The 23,755-nt window shown below is 44.2% G+C and overlaps 1 pseudogene across 1 annotated transcript in view; it reads left to right on the forward strand.

The window, feature by feature from the left end:
- The window catches only part of LOC311050330 (leucine-rich repeat and fibronectin type III domain-containing protein 1-like protein), a 45,548-nt pseudogene that overhangs the window by 8,088 nt on the left and 13,705 nt on the right, over positions 1-23,755 (forward strand). Inside the window, exons 4-6 of the transcript in view lie at positions 5,179-5,419; positions 12,442-12,654; positions 14,785-15,095. The product of the transcript in view is annotated as a leucine-rich repeat and fibronectin type III domain-containing protein 1-like protein (transcript). The remainder of the gene's footprint in view (positions 1-5,178; positions 5,420-12,441; positions 12,655-14,784; positions 15,096-23,755) is intronic.

Here is a 23,755-nt window from a genome sequence, read left to right on the forward strand (position 1 = left end):
GTAGGCTGCCAGACTTTTTCAATGAGAAAAAAAAAGTACTTAGGAGCCGAGATACAGAATTTTTAAGTTTTAAGTTACAAGGAAGTGTCTGGGAGTAAATCTTCGGAAAATCATATCTCCTTGGTCTTTGGGTTTAAAATATATATATATATATATATATTTTGAAAAATTTCTTTTTTTTGAAAGAACGCAGATCTGCGTTCTTGGCAGCGTGCGGGCTTTTGCGCAAATGAACGCAGATCTGCGTCCATGGCAGCCAATGTGTTAACTTTGCAAATTGTGTTTGTGCAGGTAACTACTGTACCATTTTACAGCTAGCTGCACATGCTGAATACCAAACAACGCTAGTGTGATTTAGATTTGAGAAATTTGGAAATTAAAGTATGACGCTTCAACATAGGCCAGGCAGTGAACATATGGTAAAGCGAGCTCCGTCTGTCTTTATTGTAATACAAGAGGGAGCGTTTTGATGTAAGAACTCACAGCATACACTGTAAACTCCAGGGTATTTGTTTAATTAAACTTTAGCAGCGTTTGCAATGTAACTATTTCAGTTATGTTTCAAGCGTTTCCACACATTGTCTCGCTCGAGTCATCTGCCCAGTCAAGTGAAGGGCAGGAACATAAATACAGCAGTCAGCTCAGAGCCCGAGATGTGATACGCCTCCGGAGACAAGGGCTGATCATGCACTTTGCATCTCAAGCAAGATGCATTGTGAATTCACTGCCTTACCCTGGGCCAAATAAGTGATTAAAACACAGCAAGCGTGCCTGTCCACAGTGGAGTGATTGATCCTCCCTCTCTGCATAGCGCATGTACCCCTACTGGCTTAGTGTACAACTCTGAAAGAGCTTTCAGCAGTACCTCCCCTCCTGCTGTCTATAGCCTCCCAGCTTTCCTACTGTCCGTCTGTCTCTCTGTCCTTCTGTCTGTCTTTCTGTCTGTCTGTCTGTTTCTATAAGTGCAAAACAGCATAGCCAGCATAACTCGAAAGAGTTACTGAGAGTTCACAACTGTGATTCCCACCCCAGCTGAGATCGGGAGCACTCGTATTGGTTCCCTCAACGTCCTGCATGTGTGCATGGGTTTACAACAAATGCATGCAATGCAAATCACTTAAGAACAAGGCAGACGCGCCGACAGTGAGGCGTTGTGAAGCGTGCCCAATTGAGCTGCCAGGCAAGCGAGTGACCGTACGGAGCAGCCGATGGCCTCGCGCGTCGACAAGCACGCCGTCCGAGTTGGCAAGCCACGGTGCACACCAAGCACTTCCTCCGCTGTCCCTCCGCATGTCTCAGCCAATCACACTGAGTGGGTCAGTGTTTAGAGCTCAACTTCGGTAGGAATAGTTTACGTACCTCTCTCCTAGTCATCGTACATGTATGGATACTTTCTGCTGACCTTACACCAAACGTATCAGTGTATTACAGTAGCCTACTGTAATTACACAATGCACTGCAGCACTCCCCTATTAGATTATGTACAAATCAGAGTCGGAGGTGGGGGTGGTCTAACGATAAGCCAATCAGCGAATATCTGCTAAAACAAGCTGTGCGATGACGTCAGATGTAGGCGGATCCGTGGATCTCTTGTCATTGGTTTAGGGCAATTTGAATCCCCTCCCCCTGGTAATCACAGACCTTGCAGCCACGCAGCTTCAGGCTGATAATCAGGCTACTTTTGAACATAAACTCAGCCTCTCCATGTTTCTTGAATCTTGAATGTGTCTCACCCAGATGCAGCTGCCTGATGGCACTGAAACACCTCATCTGCTCCAGCAACAACCCTTGGCATCACTGGGTCAACACAATGGTCAACACCTTTAGCATTATTTGTCCACATGTGGGGTGTTGTCAGGTGACTGACGACGGAATTGAGAACACGGTGATGTTGCCCTTAAAAAATATCAAAACAAGTTCAAATGAAATGAAAACAAAAAAACAAGGCAAAAAAAAAAGTGCGCCCAAGCATGGCATCAGCTGAGTGAGTGCTTCTGCCGACTCAGCATCGTCTGATTTGGTAGGAATCAGTTATGAGCCGTCATCATCAACATGGTGCAAGAAAGTGCGCCCTCCATCAGCAGCAGACGCGAAAGCTACCTGATCAAACATAGAATTACGACGACTTGGCTCTGGCAGTGTTATTGTGGCTGCCTAGAGAAGTCTTTATCCAAAAATAAGTAAGTGCTTTTCTTCTCGCATGAATACTCCTTGGCTTTCCCCCTGTTTGAGGGACCTTGAGCACATTAAACTTGCCTTTTTTCCCGAAAAAGAAAAAGCGAGTTGTCATTACTCGCTCCCCTTAGTAGTTTGTGCCATTATTGAGATAGATGGAATGCCCAGAACGGCATCAATGAGCGGGAGGCCTGCAGGCTCTACTTGCGTTCAATCACTCTTGAGTCCACGTTTTTGGCACACAGTGAAAAATCCTCCATGTTCATATCCATTTGCACACTCCCGGAGTTAATTTGACACTGCATACGTGAGGGTTTCTCCTACAAGCAGCTTAACTACTTTGTCAATAGGTGGTGCAACATCTAAAGCCATCTTTTCCTTTTCCCCAGCGATCTGCTGTGTTGTTGCAGCTGGGATGCTGTAATGAAGAGCCTCTGTTTCCAATTGAAGCGTCCCTTGTTGAAAAAAAAAACACACCTCAGGTTGTGTCTTATTCAGCTGTGTCACCGCTGCTGTTGAACAGACTGGCGACAAAGCAGACAGCCCCTGCATTAAATTTGTCTCCTCGCCAATTAGCGATAAAAGTCCAGCACTCAGCGGACTACCCCCCACCCCTCCTTGTCGGGCTCGACGAGAGTGAGGTCAAGCTCGCGAGGCTGGGCCAAGTAAACTCAGACTCCCCCCCAGCCAATTTCTGCTCTGCACACACAGTTCATATACGCACGCACGCACGCACGCACGCACGCACGCACGCACGCACGCACGCACACGCACACGCACACGCACACACACACACACACACCCCCGGGAGCTGCTCAATACAACCACATACCTTCCTTCTGCTGCCAGTCAGACGCTGAGCTGTTAAGAGGTTGAGCGCTGAAGGGCACGTTGGCAAGAGATGACGGCAGGAAAGGTTAGATTGCTCATCGACTTGAAAAAATGGAGTGGGGGCTCGACTGGCACAGCCATGCTTCTTACTGTAACCCTCAGGCTTCCACTCAGTGTGTGGCTCCAGCCTAGGACATACCCACAGACTGCCCCAAGACGAGGCAGAAAGGCTGGCAAAGTGTTGTGCCGTCTCTGCTGCCATATATGGCGGGGCCACTACTTGTGCCCATGGAGTGCTGAGTGACATGCGTGTTGTATCACAAGGACATATCCATGAGTTTGTGAATATTTGTGTCCCTGTATGCTGTCCCTGTGTGTGGTTAAGCTGTGTGTGTGTGTGTGTGTGTGTGTGTGTGTGTGTGTGCGTGTGTGCGTGTGTGCGTGTGTGCGTGCGTGCGTGCGTGCGTGCGTGCGTGCGTGCGTGCGTGCGTGCGCGTGCATGCATTGGTGTGTAAGTGCCTTTACAGTACACAAAATTGGCCAATAGTTAAAAAAAAAACATCATCAGCTGGCATCAATATCAATTAACTTCCCACAGAACAATGATCAGTCAGTAATAAACAGCAGCCCTCTGGGTAAACACCTGACACATTTACATGAAAACACTCAATCATCTGTAATGGCTTATTAGTTGTCCTGCGGGCTTGGAAGTTATGGAGCAACATACCTCTGCATCACCTGATTTACACACACACAAACACACACATATCATCATATTGTTCATACTGCAAGACTACTGCGCATGAAAGAAAGTCATCGAAATGTGTAAACTGCAGCGTTCTCACTTTTTCTCAGTTATTAACTTGTTGCTGATGATATTGAATGTGTGGTGTGTGTGTGTGTGTGTGTGTGTGTGTGTGTGTGTGTGTGTGTGTGTGTGTGTGTGTGTGTGTGTGTGTGTGTGTGTGTGTGTGTGTGTGTGTGTGTGTGTGTGTGTGTGTGTGTGTGTGTGTGTGTGTGTGTGTGTGTGTGTGTGTGTGTGTGTGTGTGTGCGTGCGTGCGTGCGGGGAGGCTGTGGAAAAAGGTTTGCTTTTTCCTTTTGCTGACAGTGAACGCTTAAATCCTCTTGGCAAACCTTTGTGGGAAAGAAGCTAGCGTCCATGAAGCAGTGGGAAGTGTTTACGACAAGTAAAACACCATAATCTGTCTGTGAGAGAGAGAGGGGGGGGGGGGTGGGGGCGTTGTTAAAGCCGAAGGTAGAGGTGGATGCAAGGTGAACGGAAGAGTCAGCCTTGAGAGAGATATCCATTAAAGGCACTTGTTAAATTTATAGACCTTGACATATATAACTGTCTCACACCGCTAATCTGCTCTATAAAGGCTGGTTTTATAGAAGAATAGAAGAAGAAGAGGAGGGATGGATGGACTGAGGGATGGAGAGAGAGAGTGGACCCCCCCCTTCAGAGTGCACTGAAGGGGGGTCTTTTACACTGATTCTTCTCTCTCCCTCCCTTTTCACTCTCTTTCCCTTCTATCTCTGTGTTTTTTCTCCCTCCCTCCATCCCCCCCTCCCTCCCTCCCTCCTGCCTCTCTCTCTGTCTGAGCAGGGAATGACAGTCAATGAGCTGAGTGGATTCATATTGATTGGTTTGTTTTATAGACTGCATGGGTTATTAACTGACAGGTTTGACACATTAACACACTGACTGCTCACTCCGTCTGTCACTGGTGGGCATCTTACTCACTCACACTGATAGATGACCAATTCAGCCCTGTTTGTTTTATACTTTGTCGTACGACAGCATATAGCGTGGCAAAGATAGCCGATCTACAAGCTCACTACTGTGCTGATAATTTTGAAAAATATGTAAGAAACCTTTTTTGTTTGTCTGTTTGGTTGATTGATTGATTACCTCCTTCACTTGCTCATGCTCTCATCAACAGAGGAACACGTCAGTTGGTTGACCAATTGACAGATGAATTGCTCAAGTGACTATGACTAATTGACTCTCTCTCTCTCTCTCTCTCTCTCTCTCTCTCTCTCTCTCTCTCTCTCTCTCTCTCTCTCTCTCCACAAAGTATGACCTGTATCAAACAAGTCATAATTTAAATGTAATGCACGACTACTTCAAACATGTATTAACATGTGAGTTGACCTCTCTCCTTCTATAGGCTGGACATGACCTCCAACAAGCTGAAGAAGATCCCGCCAGACCCGCTGTTCCTGAGGATCCCCGTCTACGCCAAGATGAAGGGCTCTCCCCTCACCGCTCTGGTGCTGAGCTTCGGTGGGAACCCGCTCCACTGTAACTGTGAGCTGGTGTGGCTCCGCAGGCTCACCCGCGAAGACGACCTGGAGACGTGTGCCTCCCCCAAAGACCTGGCCGGGAAATACTTCTGGACCATCAGAGAGGTGGGGCTTCACTATTACAGCACAGTGTTTAATACCTGTGGGTCTCAAACGGTTTAATTTCAAGGACCCCCTGTAACTCTGAGAGTGCGCAAATGGAACCCGCAAGGGTCCATTTGGTTCAATTTGTAGACAGATCAGTGCAGGCAGACATGCTCCAAATTAATCCATCCACCCACTGAACTGTTGGGTGGATCACTACAAAGTAGTGATGCGTTGCCAGACAACTATTCCACTATCTCTGAATAGTCTGGTGTAGTCTGGAACTACACCGAAATGTCAATTTCTGCTAAGCAGCTAGCTATATTATGCATAGATGATTTTGATTTATATTCTGATAAATGTGTGCAACTGTAAACGAAACGGAACTGGTAAGGAGGCATTACATTCACTTTATTGTCTCCGCCAGGCCGAAAGGCATGGCGAGAGAGTATGTTTTACCCTCCGTCCGTCCGTCCGTGTGTGTGTGTGTGTGTGTGTGTGTCCTGTCTGTGTGTTAACAGCTAATCTCCGGCACCGTTAGCCCGGTCGCTGCGAAACTGTGCACACCCACTCCCTGGATGCCAATTCAGAACCTCTGCCCCGCATTTTTCACATGGGCCTGTTATAGCGCCACCAGGAGGCCGATTTGTGCAAAACCCATTTTTTCTCATTACACCTACAGCTTTTAACCAAACGTCATGCAAATCGGTACACAGTATCTCTATAGTCATGTGATCAACCCGGATCTGTCTGATTTCCCATATTGCATCCTCATTGGCTAAAGTTGGCTTCCAAAGTTTGCAGGATTGGTCCGTTTTGACCAAACTGCCTCCAATCATGAACGCAGCTTGCCATTTCCATAAAATTGCACACGCACATTCCCACTAGGCCGAGGAAGAAATGCCACTTGAACATTTTCAAATCAGCCTCATGGTGGCGCTATAACTGGCCGATTTGCATTTTTAACTATAACTGCACCGATCTGCGTGAAACTTTGCACGCACACTCCCTAGAGGCCAAGGAAAAACATTGGACTGCATTTTTCACATCTGCTTTTTACAGCGCCACCAGGAGGCCGATTTATGTAAAATACATTTTTGGAGATTATTCCTTCAGATTATGTCCAAAAAACACGCAAATTGGTACACTGCATCTCCATAGTCATGTGATTTTGATGGATCTGTCTGATATTTCATATTCCATCCTATTTGGCTTACAGTGGCTTCCAAAGTTTGCAGGATTGGTCAGTTTTAAACAAAATTCCTCAAAACATGAATGCAGTGTGCAATTTCCGTGAAAGTTTGCATGCAGATTCCCACTAGGCCGAGGAAGAAATGCCCCCCTTTTCACATTCACATTGGCCTTTATAGCGCCACCAGCAGGTCTAATTTAGCAAAACACATTTTTGGAACAAAATGCCTCAAATCATGAATGCAGTGTCATCCCATTGAAAGGCCTAAGAAGAAATGCCACCCTTTTCACATTGGCCTATTATAGCGCCACCAGGAGGCCACAATAACCTACCTGACCTGGCGGAGACCTGTGCTCCGAGGAGCACTTTTTCTAGTTGCTTGATCATTTTCAAAGCTTCCGTGCTCCAGACTGTATGACGGAAGCATTAGAGAATATGTGGGAGGCAGTAGTCTGGCTTGCGAGACTACAAAGTGACCTTACTGAGCAGCGGTGATAAGTGGTGAGGTGGTCACCTCAGCACACTGTATCTGTTTTTATTCTCCACCCACTCACCCCTCCAATGGCATGCACGTTCGGAACCAGAGGGAGTCTGGGTCTCAGAGTATGATGGTGTCTTGTCAACACCACGTTAGGTGGATAAGTGAGTTTGGTGGGTGGATGGATCAATTTGGAGCATGTAGCTGCCTCAAGAGTCCACATGGAACACCGTCAAGAAACCCTGAGGGGTCCCTGGACCACACTTTGAGAACCACTGGCTTATGCCATTTTTACTGCCGGGTCAGTACAGACTAGAGTAGACCCAGTCTGTACTTGATCTTCTGCTTTTTTAGTCTACACCATAGCGCTTTGCCTAAAATAGACAATATACTTTGATTTGATTTATTTGACGTTTGGTTTAGAAGAAAACACATAACAGACATGCTTCTCAAAGGAAAGAACCGAACGTCAAGCATAAACGACACTGCACGTCGCCAATCGGAGACGCTAAAAGAAAGTTTTTTACACCTCATCGATCTCCTAAGAAGCTACGGAGTATCGTTCCTCCTCTCTGGGCCCATCGCGACCTTTGGCCGTAGTATTGAACAATTCAGCCGCCTCCTTAGTTTGAACGCCTGGCTCCAACACGCCTGCCGCTCTTTCGATATTGGCTATATCGATAACTTTAATTTATTTTGGGAACGTCCCTCTTTCTTTCACAGAGACGGTCTACACCCGAGCAGACGTGGAAGCCACGCTCTAGCGAATAATATCGCTGTTAGCCGCCTCCTCCTCGCACCCTATCTGACCACCACAACAACAACATTGCCACTTCCGGATGTGTCCCCCACTGATTGACGTCCCCCTGGTCCCGGCTTCAATAGTTCCGCCCTCTTACACAGCCTATTTTCCAACGGGCTCGGACCAATATCTTCATTATCCTCACTCAAGTTAACGTCCACTACAACACAGCCTGTCGTGACTGTCCCTATTTCTGACTCCACACCCCCCCTCTCCATAACTCCCCCCTGCCCCCTAAATAGTATGCCTTTCTCCATTTCAACAATAATCAGTAACAGACACTTCAACTCGCCATCTGCACCCAGCCATCATACTAGACGTGGTGTTGAACACGCCCACCTGCGCTATTTGCGCCGTGCTGTGCCTGTGTCCTCTCCAAGTATTAATACAACCCTCAACATGGTTTTATTAAATATCCATTCGCTTAGATATAAAACTTTTATTATGAAAGACTTCTTTACCTCTCACAATTTGGACCTTATGTTCCTAACAGAAACCTGGCTTGAGCCTGGTGAGTGTACAGCATTTTCCGAACTTCTCCCTGCCGACTGCACTTTTTTCAGTTCCCCTCGTACTACTGGTTCTGGTGGGGGTCTGGCATCAGTGTTTAAATCCAATTTACACTGTCAATTGATCCAAGGTTCCACCAGTTACTCTAGTTTTGAGCTCCAACAGTTTCAGTTGAACCTGTCCTCACCTGTGTTCTGTGCTGTGATCTACCGTCCCCCACAGTTTAACGCAGCGTTTATTCAGGACTTTGGCAATTTTCTTTCCATAATTATGATTAAATATGATTATGTATTAATCTCGGGCGATCTGAATGTGCATGCATGCTGCCCGTCTAAGCCACTAGTCAAGGACTTTTTTAACCTTTTAGACTCTTTTAACCTAACTCAGTCAGTGGCCGGCCCCACGCATGATTTGGGCCATACTTTAGACTTGATTATATCCCATGGACTATCCATCGCTGTCAGTGATATCTGCTCTTCATTCAGGGTATCAGACCACTTCCCAATTTTATTTTCGGTTTCAGTCCCCTGTTTACCACTCAAACCTTGTGCCCCTGCTCGCCGTCAGCGTGTCATAACGTCCACAACGGCCTCCCAGTTTTCCCTCACTTTTATTAAATCCCCTCCTTACCCGTCCGACAGCACTCATAGTGCCGAGGAACTGTATCGCCTCTTTGTTGCCACATGCTCCACAACACTGGATTCCGTCGCTCCTTTCAAATTAAAGACAAAAAGCACCAAAGCACTTTCAGAGCCTTGGCTCAATAGCTCCACTCGCTCTCTCAGATGCGCCTGCCGGCGTGCTGAGAGAAAATGGAAAAAGGATAGGCTTCAGATCTCGGTTGAAATCCTACGTGGCTGTCTCGTTGACTACCAGAATGCAGTTAAATTGGCCAAGACCAACCATATCTCCGCATTAGTCTCCAAAAATAGCCATAAACCCCAGGTTCTATTTAATATTCTCAACTCCATCATCAATCCCCGTGAGCCCTCTCCTGTTGTGCCCTCACTCGCCCTTTGTGAAGATTTCCTCACTTTCTTCACTGCTAAAATCATCACCCTCAGGTCAGCTCACACCCCTACAGCCTCTACGCCCCCCCATCTATCTCCTCCCATCGCCACCCTCAGCCAATTTGACCCTGTCTCTTTAGCCCAGCTCGCTGAAGTTATCTCGCACCTGCGCACTACAAATAGCCCCTCTGACAGCATTCCCTCTAGTCTCCTCAAGGATGCGTTTGACACTGTTGGTCCAAGTATCTTGCTGCTTTTCAATACCTGCCTCCGCACAGGCTCAGTTCCAGCTGCCTTCAAACAAGCCATTGTGCAGCCTCTCCTCAAAAAGGCAAATTTAGATCCCTCCTCCCTTTCCAATTTTAGGCCAATTTCACAACTCCCGTTTCTTTCCAAAGCCCTGGAAAAGGTAGTATACCTTCAACTGCAAGCTTTTTTAACCACTCACGGTATTAATGACATGTTTCAGTCCGGTTTCAGACCTGGACATAGCACAGAAACTGCACTCCTAAGAGTCCTAAATGACATCCGTCTAATTACTGATACAGGCTGTCCTGCAGCCCTGGTGCTCCTTGATCTGTCAGCTGCTTTCGACACAGTGGATCATTGGATCCTGCTGTCCAGATTGGAGCACCACGTTGGCATTTCTGGCACTGCTTTAATTTGGTTCAGGTCTTATCTCACCGACCACAGTTTTAAAGTTAGACTAGGCGATTTTAACTCCAGCGTGGCCCCTCTAACCTGCGGCGTCCCTCAGGGCTCCATCCTTGGTCCCATCCTCTTTCTGCTCTATATGCTCCCATTAGGCTCACTCATTAAACAACACAATCTATCATTTCATTTCTACGCTGATGACATCCAGCTTTACTTACCGCTAAACACGACCAGCACCGACCCTGCTCAGCCACTGTTGAAATGCCTCTCTGAAATTAAATCCTGGATGAACACAAACTTTCTCACCCTGAACGAAAGCAAGACCGAAGTCATCATTTTCAATAATAACCCTAGCTTACCCATCACCCCACTCGGCCCCCTCAGCGTTAACATCCGTTCTTCAGTCAAGAGTCTCGGTGTCATCTTTGATAACAACCTCAAATTTGACAAACACATTAGTTCTGTGGTCAAGGCTAGCTTTTTTCAGCTTAGGCTTTTAGCCAGGGCAAAGGCCTATCTACCCCGTATCGACCTTGAAAGAGTCATCCACGCTTTTATCTCAACTAGATTAGATTATTGTAATTCTCTCTATGCAGGCATTGACCAGTCAGCCATCAGACGCCTTCAGCTTGTCCAGAACGCCGCCGCTCGCCTCCTCACCAGCACTAATAGGCGGGACCATATCACCCCAGTCCTCGCCTCCCTTCACTGGCTCCCTGTCCGCTTTTGAATTGATTTTAAGATTTTAGTGTTTGCTTTTAAAGCCCAACATGACCTGTCCCCTCCGTATTTAGCTACATTGATTTCTCCGCACGTCCCAACAAGAGCCCTTAGATCGGCCAATCTCTCTCTCCTGATTGTGCCCGACACACATTTCAGGACCAGAGGAGATCGTGCGTTTGCCGCGGCCGGTCCCAACCTCTGGAATGCCCTGCCGTTCCATGTTCGTTCTGCCCGCTCTCTGACGACTTTTAAATCCCTATTAAAGACTCATTTTCACTCTATCGCTTTCAATTCAATTTAATTTGTAGCCTATGACGTAGATGATGTTCCCATGTATTGTTTATTGTATTTAACATGTTGCTCTTTTATATATTGTAGTAATGTAATGTCTATGTTATTCTGCTCTGTAATGTGAAGCACTTTGGTTCGACCTTGGAAGATGTAAATGTGCTATACAAATAAAGTTTGATTTGATTTGATAAAACACAATTATGCCAATTAAAAGACAAACTAAACTAACCATGCGTCGTGAGATTGTAGATCTGATATTTTCGTTGAATGCTTGGTTAATGACATGCCCAGAATAGGGATGTTAGGGTGAGATACACACATTAATTTGCAATGAACTAACAGGGGAGTAGCCTACTTCTGAGTGGCAGGGTAGTACTCAACCACCCATTTTTGGGTCCAAACCCACTGTTTGGGAAGAACGAATGAGGGACCTCACTTAAAGATAGGAAATCCTTCTACAGAGAGCACTGGATCCGTACTTAAGAGTCTTTGTGAGGTAATGAAGGAATTAAATGCTGTGTATGTCAGAAAGGTCTCGTTAGACTAAGAGGATGAAATTAAACCGTTAGCCTCTCTCCAGATCCTAACGTAACAATGAGAGGATTAATTGGCTTGAGGAGGAGGCTGATCTCATGACTCTTGACATTCTTGAAAACCTGTCTGAGTAGATTCATAGGTAGAGAGTGTGTAGGCCTACTTTTCTGTAACGGAAACAATACAATTGAGCACAGCCAGTGGCTCAGGAAGTACAGCAGCCGTCTTGGAATCGGAATCGGTTCACAGTTCAATCTCCGGTTCCTCCCGGCTGCATGACAGTTGTCAAAGTGTCCTTGAGTGAGACACACTGAACCCCTAAGTTACAGTACTGTATATACTGTAAATGCACCATTTAGCTACAATGTGTAGGATCTCCCTGAGTGCACTGATAATGTATGCATTTATTCTCCTTAAGTGCTGTCATGGGGAAAAGTACTAATAGCAACTTGGGGTGGAGGGGGGGGGGGGTACATATTTTGCATGAATGGTTTCAACATTTCTTCCTCTTGGCAGTGTAATAGGTTCAGGAACTAGGGAATTAGTTGTAGAATGAAACTGGCCGGGGGTAGGGGGTGGCTGTTTGATCTGCAGGGTAAAAGTCAGTAGTCAGTACAGTGCAGTGAGATGATAATAGGATTAACTGGGAGTTCTGGTAAGATCTAATTCCTCCCAGGAAGAGGATAACGAAACACCCCCCTAAGATTGAGGCTTGGCACTGTTTAATGCTTTATATGTCATGTTAGGATCAAGTCACACACAATCCTCCGGCGATAACCAAACACACATTAACACACATCCAAGATGCTTCTGGGAGATATAACTTGAAAACCCTGTCCCTCTCTATAGGAGGAGTTTGTGTGCGAGCCTCCGATGATAACCCGTCACACCTCCAAGATGTTTGTGATGGAGGGACAGGAGGTCAGCCTGCGCTGCAAATCCATCGGAGACCCGGAACCTTCCACCCACTGGGTCAGCCCCGACGGCAAGCTCATCGGCAACACCTCCAGAACCGTCTGCTACGAAAATGGATCCCTGGATATCCTCAAAGCTACGGTCAAGGTACAGAATATGGGGCAGAGTAGTTTATATTTTATATAGGAAGTGATGTAATGAATGAATGCATTAGGAAGTGATGTAATGAATGAATGCATTTACCAATGCACATGGAGTAATTTAACTGCGCACGTTTTACATCCCACAGGACTGTGCCCGATTTATCAATTGACATCTAGAGTTCCGGCCGCTATGCGGCCCTCACATCTACGTTGCACCGCCGATCCGACTGATATGCCCATATATGGAGATCTCTGTATCTGTCAGTCCCTTTTATGGGCATAATATAGCCGGGGATCCGCCATTGCAAAAACAAATTGCGATCAGTCAGTATCTCTGTATCTGAACTCTGTATCTGTCTGTCCTTGTCCCTTTTATACCCATATACCCATATATGGAAATCTCTGATATCATCATAGGGTCATACATGGGCAAGATTTGTTAGCGCCTGATGCCATGATGACACATTCATTGAGGTTAGACAACACACTCCATATTTAGGCGTAGCTGCACTGGGAAGTCCTTATGGTTATGGCTGAATTATGGTGACATGAGCGTGACGGTGTGGTCTGTGCGCCTGCACCCGCACCTCCCTTAAGCCAATTTTAACATAGGAAGATGTGTAGAAATATTGGGCATTAAAAGTACTGTAATTAAAGGGGAACACACACGCACGACAGGCAGTGTTGCCATGTCTGCTTATTATAAACGACTTTGGGTTAGGTGAGTGTTTGAAATAACCAATCCGAACCCATAAACCTAACCTCTAAATGTTGTGCCAGTCAAAAGATAAAAACATTGCTCTCTGTCCATTGTATAAACTTATATAAACTTGTGACAAACAACTCGCTTGCTTTCAACATCAGGGCATTTCTCTCTCTCTCTCTCTCTCTCTCTCTCTCTCTCTCTCTCTCTCTCTCTCTCTCTCTCTCTCTCTCTCTCTCTCTCTCTCTCTCTCTCTCTCTCTCTCTCTCTCTGTCTCTGTCTCTCTCTCTCTCTCTCTCTCTCACACAGACAGACGGACACAACGCAAGTTACACATTCACATTCCCAGTTATAGCCTATATTATTATTTTTCTGCCTGTAGCCTAAACCAAATGAAACGTAGTCACTATAGCCAACATGTGAGGGTTTAGGTGGGACTGAAATGTTAATCGATATTTAAAAGACAATTGTATCGCCGCAGCACGGGGGAGAAGGTGTCAGATCGTCTGGAGCTCAGAGGGAGAGAATGGCCAACGGAATAGCAGGAAAAAATGATTTTGATCTGAAGTCAGACTGAGTGGTAGTTGGTCTTACTGTCGTCATGCAAGTGTTAACTGTTGACTGGTGGCATGATTTGTTTGTATAAGAAAGAAAATAGGGCGTTTCTCTCCTGTCCACTTGTTGCTGGTGGCATGCTGCTTGCCTTGTGCAAGCTTACGCGTGAGTCTTGCACCGGCCGTGTGCATTTGTGATGTCTGCAAAGAATGCAGACATACAATCTTGGGCTGTAGGGGGCCGCCCTCTACTGGACAAAATCTGTGGCAACATCTGGGTAACTGGAAAAGTATGACGCAAATCGCGTCAATTTTGCCCAATCATTTAGTTTAATAAATAAACTGAAAGTTGCACGCATGCAATGTAGCGTATTGGATTTCCCATGGCATGCACTATATTTGTGCTTAGTTTGGAAAAAAATGCACTACTAGTAGGAGGCGAACGGGATAAACGGGATAAACAAAGTACAGCCTTCTCTATTAGGGTGGCTGGACGTAATAATTTAGAATAGAATAGAATTGAATAAAACTCTTTGTTTCCTTTTTACCTTGGCTTTTCCTCCAAATGTAGTCGCCCAATTCCCCCTTGTACTGTAGGCCCTTGTCACTGCTGACTCCTACTGTGTGGTTAGTTAGTGAGGGTGTATAGGCTTTGACTTGTCTGCCCGATACATGTGCCACCGCCAGTCCGCTTCTTTTCACCTGGCAGTGAGGAGTTTCACTGGGGAGGTGTAACATCTGGTGGTGGGCAGGAACTTTGCCTCTGTGCCACCTGGATGCCCCACGAATAGAATGCAAAACAAACATACTGATAAACATACTCATAAATCTTAACATACATTGATGAGATAAAGCAAAGTGTATCATATGATTTCAGGATTCGGGAAAATTCACGTGTATCGCATCCAACGCGGCCGGGGAGGCCACAGCTCCTGTGGAGCTGGTCGTCAACCCCTCGCCACACTTCGACCCTAAGGTGGACCCCGACCCGGGCCCCTCGGACATCCCCACCTCCATCAAGTCCAACGCGAGCGGGGGCCACGCCCGCTCGGACCAGCAGAGGGTGAGCGTGTCGGATCTGACGTCCAGCTCCGCCACCATCAGGTGGCCCCCGCAGAACCACATCCCGGGGGTCCGCATGTACCAGATCCAGTACAACAGCTCCACGGATGATATACTCATATACAGGTGAGAGACACTGATGCTAACACATTGCAGACTGCACTGTGTGTGTGTGTGTGTGTGTGTGTGTGTGTGTGTGTGTGTGTGTGTGTGTGTGTGTGTGTGTGTGTGTGTGTGTGTGTGTGTGTGTGTGTGTGTGTGTGTGTGTGCGCGTGCGTGCGTGCGTGCGTGCGTGCGTGCGTGCGCGCATAGCTGTGGATCCCTATGATTGTACTTTGTGTGAGCTTATAGTTGTTGGGGGTGTTATTATCTGTTTATTTAGGCAAGTGATTCTCAAGCTTTTTAATTTGAAGGGCCCCACAGTTTTATATGATTGTTTTTATCTCTGGAACCCCAATCTATTCTGTAAAATCCTCAGTGAAAATTTAACTCCAAATGGCGTGCAAATGGAACTATATATATATATATACTCTCTGAGTTACAGTTATAGATTGATAGACAGACAGACACAGCATGCTGGTGTTGCAGAATCAGAGGCGTGATGTGACACAACAGCGTCAGCATTTGACAGCAGTTGTTGGAATAGTCTATCCATTACAACTACAGTATAGCCTACACATTTAGTTCACCAAATACAAACACAACATGTACTGCATTATTTTTTCATTTTTCGTTTTTCGTTCATGTTCAACCCATTAAGACATGGAACGCATCTGTGTCACTTTTTCATTTGAGCTAAAATGCATTATTTTACACTTTGGCTTTTCAAAAATAGCAGATATACAAGCTCATACCGCGGCACCGAAATCGTAAAAATGTTTGCAAATCTTTGAATTTATATTTTTTCAAGCGAACATTTGTAACTCAAATCTTAGCTTCTGAAGGTCCCTGGAACAAAATATTTTGAGATGGGGGTCCGCGGCCAAATAAATATCATTTTGGGGGTCCTTGACATGAAAAAGTTTGAGCACCACTGATATAGAAACATACGTTTTTTTCAAAAAACAGTTTTTAGAAGACATTCTAAAAACAGACATTTTGTTTGATTTCACTTCTTTCTTTTTTTTACGCGAGAACAATGGCTTCCATTATAGCATGCTAACTTTCCAGGAATAGTAACCCTAGTTTCTATTACCTTGGATTCCCTATTGATGTCCACAGCCCTCCTCTGAGGCACAGACGGGGTAGACAAAAATGGTACCATTTTATCATGAGCATTAGTGAGGACCAATTATATGAAGATAGGCTGAAAATGGGTGAAGTCGTCCTTGAATGTTCTGGGATGTTGTCAAAGGACAGTTGGGAATCCAACGGCCGTGTCAATTCTCTACTTCTAACAAAATACCAAAATGCATTAAATGCGACCATTCTGTGGCCCAACAGGCAAATCAAGCCCTTGAACATGTGTGGTGGGGTGGACAGTTTCACCCTAATGGGTTCTGGTCCGACTGGGACTAGCACTGGGACTAACACGAGACATAAGAGAGGCTCACTGGACTCGATATCACTACACTGTTGGACCATGTCCATCCATCTGTTGTACAACTCTGTGCTGGATAGATTGATAGACAGACAGACACAGCATGCTGGTGTTGCAGAATCAGAGGCGTGATGTGACACAACAGCGTCAGCATTTGACAGCAGTTGTTGGAATAGTCTATCCATTACAACTACAGTATAGCCTACACATTTAGTTCACCAAATACAGACACAACATACACTGACAGACTGCAGTCACAGAGGCTCTGTTACTGAATCAAGCAACAATGTAATTTTTTCCAAAGTCGAGCAAAATTGTTTAACCCTCTCAGTTGTTAAAATAATTCTAAAGTTATAAAGCTCACTTCATAGAGTAATTTCACTCTCTCTCCCTTTACCTCATTCCCTCGGTCTCTTTTTCCATTCTCTCACACACATACACACAACGAGATGACAAGTGTCAATGATATCCTGCACATTTATTTGACAAAATACCAACTCAACAAGATTTATGTGTTGTTTATTTACGCTAGAGAGAGAGAGAGAGAGAGAGAGAGAGAGAGAGAGAGAGAGAGAGAGAGAGGTTGATGCGTAAAGGTTACGAGGACGGATTCACTATCCACTCCACTTCGATTCCCTTGTATCTAGTGGGATACATTCTAAAGGGCGTTGGAGTCACTCTTTATTTCAGGCCACTAGCTGTTGTTCCCTTGATCAAGGATTTCTCTGGGGTTGAATACTGCACTAGTTGTATGTGAAAGAATGATCTAAAAAAAAGAGAGAGAGAGAGAGAGAGAGAGAGAGTGAGAGAGAGGAACATAATGAAAAAAATAAATAAAACCAAGTGTGCACAGCAGACTTACCCTCGGCAAAAACTGACAGGTCATCATCATTTTGACACGCCTGCAGTTTCGGGGAAAAACTGTCTTCCTCTCAGAGGCCAAACATTTTAAAGGTAAACCACACTTCACAGCAGTGCACAATGTGTGTGCTCTATCTACGACAGGTAGACTTTGACTCCAGGGATTTAGTTTTTAGACTTTTACACTTACAATCCGCAAGTTTTATGTTCTACCCGAGATTCAGAACCTGGTTTCTGCCACACTGGCATGAGTGAATCACTGCTTGGCCAGGGGAGAAGTTGAGCTTATGAACTTCCAGGTACTTCAGCTGATGGTCAGTATTAGTGTACATGTGAATATTCCTCAGAAAAGTCCACTTTTAGCTATTTCCGCCTATAGGGCCTTATATAAAAGGCTGCTGATTCACAATAGCTCTACTATGGACAAAACCAACTGGAGGCTTCTCTCCTGTGTCCCCCCTGACAGTCTCTCCCTCTGCTTTCCATCCTGATGAAGTAGAAAAGGCAGAGCTGAGTGCGCTTCCTACTTACCTTTTAGTGATGGGTGATGAAGAGGAATGAGCTTTAGCTGGAGCATTTGGGGACGGTAACTATCTTTGCCATTTCATTGCTGTCCATAGCACCACTTAAAACTAAAGACGGCTTGGGGCGAACAAGTACAAACAGTGAAGTCGCAACAATATGTTAAAGACTAGGGGTGTGCCGATACACTCATTTCACGAAACGATACGATACGATATTTGGCTCACAACTTCGATACGATTTCGATACGATACAATACGCACTTTTTTTATTATGAAAATAAATGGGGGAGAAAAAAAGGAAATGCAAACAAATAATTCTGTTTTTGCATTATTCAGACATGCAAACTTGTAGCTTTTCAGCCGTTTTGAATCCAAATAGGGCAATAGTGTGACACCTGAACCGAAAAAAAACAACATGTTGTCACCCTTTTCACCTCGGGGCTGTTTGCATGCCTGATTATTTTGATTGGTGTAAAAAAAAAAAAAAAAAAATGTTTTCTTTTTTTTTTTTTCAAAACGATATTTTTTTTCCCCAAAACGATACATATCGTCGCGAAAACGTATCGCGATATATCGCGGGACGATATATCGGCACACCCCTATTAAAGACTCATCGCTCATGTTTAAAAGTGCAGGTTAAAAACTGTGAGCGCGCCTCTAAATGACACACGCAAGAGTAGAGAGCACCGTGTGGGAGAGCTTGTGCGATGTGTAATCTCTCCAAAGCAATGTAAGAGGCTCTAATGGCCCACTCTCCTCTCCCTCTCATTCACGCCTCTCTGCTTGTCTAGACCTGCACCTGTTCAGGCACAGCGAGGGCAGCTATACTAACGCCTACAGTAGTAATCTATCATATTGGAAGCAGCCCACATTCTTTTTATAGGATCCACCTGTATGTTAAGGACAGTGGTGGAAAAAGTACTCAAATGTTTTACTTAAGTAAAAGTATCAATACTGCAATGTAGAAATGTTCTGTTACAAGTAAAAGTCCAGAATCAAAAATGTACTTGAGTAAAAGTACAAAAGTATTGGTATCAAAATAATAAGTACCCAAAGTAAAAGTACTCATTATGCAGAATGTCCCATTTCACAAGTTTTCAAATGTATAAGAATCTTTAGAAAATAGCCGGCTATTTTCAAATGGCCAAAATGCATAGGGCTGAAGTAGTTAATGTATGTTTTTTGTAATGATAATCAAAATCTACAAAGTAACTATAGTAACTAAAGTTTCCAACAATTGTAGTGGAGTAAAAGTACAACATTTGCCTCTGAGATTAAAGTAAAAGTACAGAAAATTGGATATACTCCAGTAAAGTAATATCTCAAAATTGTACTTACTGTAAGTACAGTACTGGAGTACAGTTACTTTCCACGACTGGTTAAGGATACCGTAATACCTCTTGGAACTTGTGTTGTTTTGTGTTGAAGCTGGTTCCCATTTATACAGTGATTATACAACACTAAGCTGCACACTAATACAAGCACAGTTTACTACTGTTGTTGGTCACAGAGTACTATAGCTCCTCTGGAGAAGTTGGGTGTTATGTGCCCAGCTCAAAGGTACTGTAGGTAGAGTGAGTCTTAACAGTCTAAAATACAATGCAGCCAAATTATACATAGCTTATTATACAAATTATAATTATATCATAATTTGTATTATACAAATTATACTAGCATCATATGATGTACATTTCATCACCAGCTCATGTCCGTGGGGACATCCGTGTCCATCCCAGATGACCACACACAATCAATGCACGGACAAGTACACTGCACGCACACATGTGCCAGAACAACAAACATGGATCGTCCGTTTGATGAGAGGTTGATGGGAGATCCGTCACTGCCACTTTATTATATTATATTATATTATATTATATTATATTATATTATATTATATTATATTATATTATATTATATTATATTATATTATATTATATTATATCATATTATATTATATGACAATAAAGGACTTGAACTTCAAGTGATTTTGTTGGCAGGTTTGTTGAATGCAAGTAGAACAGAATAGAAATCGAAATAAATAAGACTTCTCAGAGGATAACAGGAACGTACAGAAATAATTGATGCGAGATAGCGTTAACTAGACTTCTTCTCACATTGGCCTCTTGTATTTCCATAAGTTCTTCAGTTGCCCAGAAGAAGGTCATTAAATCTTGCCTTGTATGGAGTGCAGCTCATCCTGCTCTTCTTCACATATAAATTGTACTATAATTAGAACCACGTTGTTAACGATGACTGCAGATCCTCCCTACACAGACTCGGCAAGTACAATCAGGCCTTTAACAAGTCTTCATCAGGACCTATGCTGGACCAAATCTATGTTATGGAGTATTAATCAAGTGTGAGGCCTAATTTTCTGTTTGACCCTCAGTAACCCTTTTAACAGCTACTGTTGTCTAATCAGCTTTCCCAGTTTTACATTACCGTGTTTGTGTTCTGTGAATGAAGCTACACAAATCATAATGCAATGTTTGGTGCCATGCTATAAGCTTGTACAGCGTGACTGCTTGTGGGCCTGTGTGTCGTAATGGTCTATTTCTCCTTTGGCCAAATAGAAATTGTGATCTTTATAATCAATTCACCTACAAAGGGGCTTCACAATAACAAAGTTAATTCATTGAATTATGACAAGGGTTGTCAAATCAACCAATCAAGCCAAACTAGACACACTTTACACAAAGCATTGTTGCGGTAGGAACATATCTTCGCCAATCATATTACTTCTCTAAAAAGACATGACATTGAAATAGCCATCCAGCGCAAATGGATTTTAGAACTCATGACAGTATCCCTTTTAATGTGCCAAAGTGATCCATCAGCCAAGCTTTTCCTACGCGCTGACATAGCTTTAGCCTTGGTCCTTTGCTGAGCTATTTGGTTTCAAGCTATTAGGTGTTATAGCTTCAGCAGTGACATGCAGAGAAGGAGAGAAGGCGGGTTAGCATCCATCACTTTAACGTAGCGGCTGTAGGGAGCTGGCATGACTGGCGCTAGGAGATAAATGCCGCCAGTCGCCCAAGAAAATGGAGGGTGATGGCGTTTACACAGACAGGGGAGGTTGTAAGGGCACTGAGGGTGCGAAATGAAATCAATCATGGCTATAATCAGGGAGGACATTTTCTATCCCCACCACCTCCCCCACCCCAAGGGCCAAGATTGTTCTGGATACATAACTCCACTGTCCATTTCTGGTGAAGTTTTTTTGTGTCTATAGCATTGCCTGGAACTGAGAGCTAAAAGTCAGCTATGACTGGAGCTCATTGAGGAAATGGCACCGGTCCCAGACATTGATGCAGCGATAATGTCACAAGGCCAATTTAACATCCTGACTTTAGAATCAGACGTTTCAATTTGGTATAAAGCCATCTAGCCATCCAGCCAAAGTAATGTTAGACCTGAACCATTACGCCTTTGATGTATTGATGAGGAAAATAGGCCTATGAGGCTTGATGCCTCTACTCCTGTATGGTACATAAAATATGTTATATATATATATATATATATATATATATATATATATATATATATATATATATATATATATATATATATGATAAACTGTCAAATTTGGCTAATAGTCTAATATTTTCTTGACTAAACGTATAGTGTGTGTGTGTGTGTGTGTGTGTGTGTGTGTGTGTGTGTGTGTGTGTGTGTGTGTGTGTGTGTGTGTGTGTGTGTGTGTGTGTGTGTGTGTGTGTGTGTGTGTGTGTGTGTGTGTGTGTGTGTGTGTGTGTGTGTGTGTGTGTGTGTGCGTGCGCACAGCCACAGCCACAGCCCCAGCAAGTTCGATTCCCGCCGGAGACGCTAACTCCTCATGCATTGAAGGAAGCATGAGCTCAGTTCGGGGCTCTCCCCAGTCTGGCAGAGGGAGAGTAGCGCCCAGGATTACAGTTTAGGCATTGGCACTGAGTGAAAAAATGGTTAAAAATCATGGGATAAAAAATTAAATAAATAAAAAATCATACAAATATGTAAAAGAGTAGAACCTTCCACACACTCAATGAGAACACAATGGACTTGGCCTTGAACTCTAATGCATTTCATTTGACAACGCATATCGGCGTCTTGATATAGCACCCGGCGAAGCCAAGAAGGTAAGTCCATTGCGTTTTCATGAAGGAGTGTGCGGTTCCCTTCTGAAGAAGCAATGGAAGGTTATACTCTTTACATTAATGTATGGTATTTATGGTATACACCAGGGGTAGGCAAGGAGTGGCTTTTTTTGTGTGCTTTTTCTGGTGTTTCAGTATTACTTTTTTTTTTTATTGTTTGCTAATTTCTCAAAGCAGATCAAGTATACCAGTAAGCCAGAAACGATGGTGGTGAAAGAAAAGAAACCAAGCAGTAATACATTCTTTATTTTCCTTCAATGATTAGTTTCTTATTTTTATCTGGTGTATGGGCGACACTTTTTTTTACTAATAACTTTACTTTAATAACTTAACTTTATGCCTGAAGTAAAAAAAAACAGAAATAAAACCTATTATTCCTTTGCATACTTCTTTGCCCAAGCAACTGGGAGGCCACGGGAGAGGGCCCAAGAGCCACATGCGGCTCTAAAGCCACAGGTTGCCTATACCCCTGGTATACACACGCACGCGCACGCGCACGCGCACGCGCACACACACACACACACACACACACACACACACACACACACACACACACACACACACACACACACACACACACACACACACACACACACACACACACACACAAATACACACAAAAACCTGGAAGTGAGGCTATAGATAGCAGTCCATCTGGTGACAATACATGTGTCATGGAGAAAGAGGGCGAGAGAGGGAACAGGGGACATCTATGTCATCTATTGTTGGCTGACATGAGAGATAGGGGTGTGTGTGTGTGTGTGTGTGTGTGTGTGTGTGTGTGTGTGTGTGTGTGTGTGTGTGTGTGTGTGTGTGTGTGTGTGTGTGTGTGTGTGTGTGTGTGTGTGTGTGTGTGTGTGTGTGTGTGTGTGTGTGTGTAAAGGATGTGTGTTGACATATGAAACTGTTTAGCGCGGTTGAGAAGGGTTTGCACTTTCAGTGTGTGTCAGAGTGTGAAAGTGAATGCATAACATTGAAATATTTCTGCCAGATTTTTTTCAAACGTTTATCCCAAGCAAACTTTTCCTACGTGGTGGATGTATAACTTATTCTGATAGCAAATGCACAATTCTAAGATAGTTCTCTGTAAGTTGCAATGTAACAAAGCTCTGTTTACTTTACACATTTCTTTATTTCACTTTTGCCTTGGCAACGTGCACCTATATGTTCTCATGCCAATAAAGCCCCTTTGAATGTGGCAGCGGTGGCCTCAAGTGGCAGCGGTGGCCTAGTGGTTAGAGGGGCGGCCTTGATACCGGAAGGTCCCTAGTTCGATTCCCCAATTCATCACATCAATCATGAATCACCGCTGAATAGCCCTTGAGCAAGGCTTCCATGCAGGGTCCGGCTGGAAACAAGCTTCGTGCTTAGTCCGACACCCTGGGTAAACAACAAACTTTGCTTTTTGCTTTGCTTTGAATGTAATTGAATTGAGAGAGAGAAAGAGAAACAGATAGAAAGAGAGAGAGACGCACAAGCAGTGGTGGAAAAAGTACTCAAATGTTTTACTTAAGTAAAAGTATCAATACTGCAATGTAGAAGTACTCCGTTACAAGTAAAATCCTGGAATGAAAATTTTACTTGAGTAAAAGTACAAAAGTATTGGTATCAATATGTACTTAAAGTACCAAAAGTAATACTTATTAGTACTAAAATATTTGAAAATAGCCGATCTACAAGCTCAGAACGCTTCTGAGCTTGTAGATCTGCTATTTTCAAATAGCC

This window comes from Gymnoscopelus microlampas, assembly GCF_963454915.1.
Source record: "Gymnoscopelus microlampas genome assembly, chromosome: 8".
NCBI classification, from domain to species: Eukaryota; Metazoa; Chordata; class Actinopteri; order Myctophiformes; family Myctophidae; genus Gymnoscopelus; species Gymnoscopelus microlampas.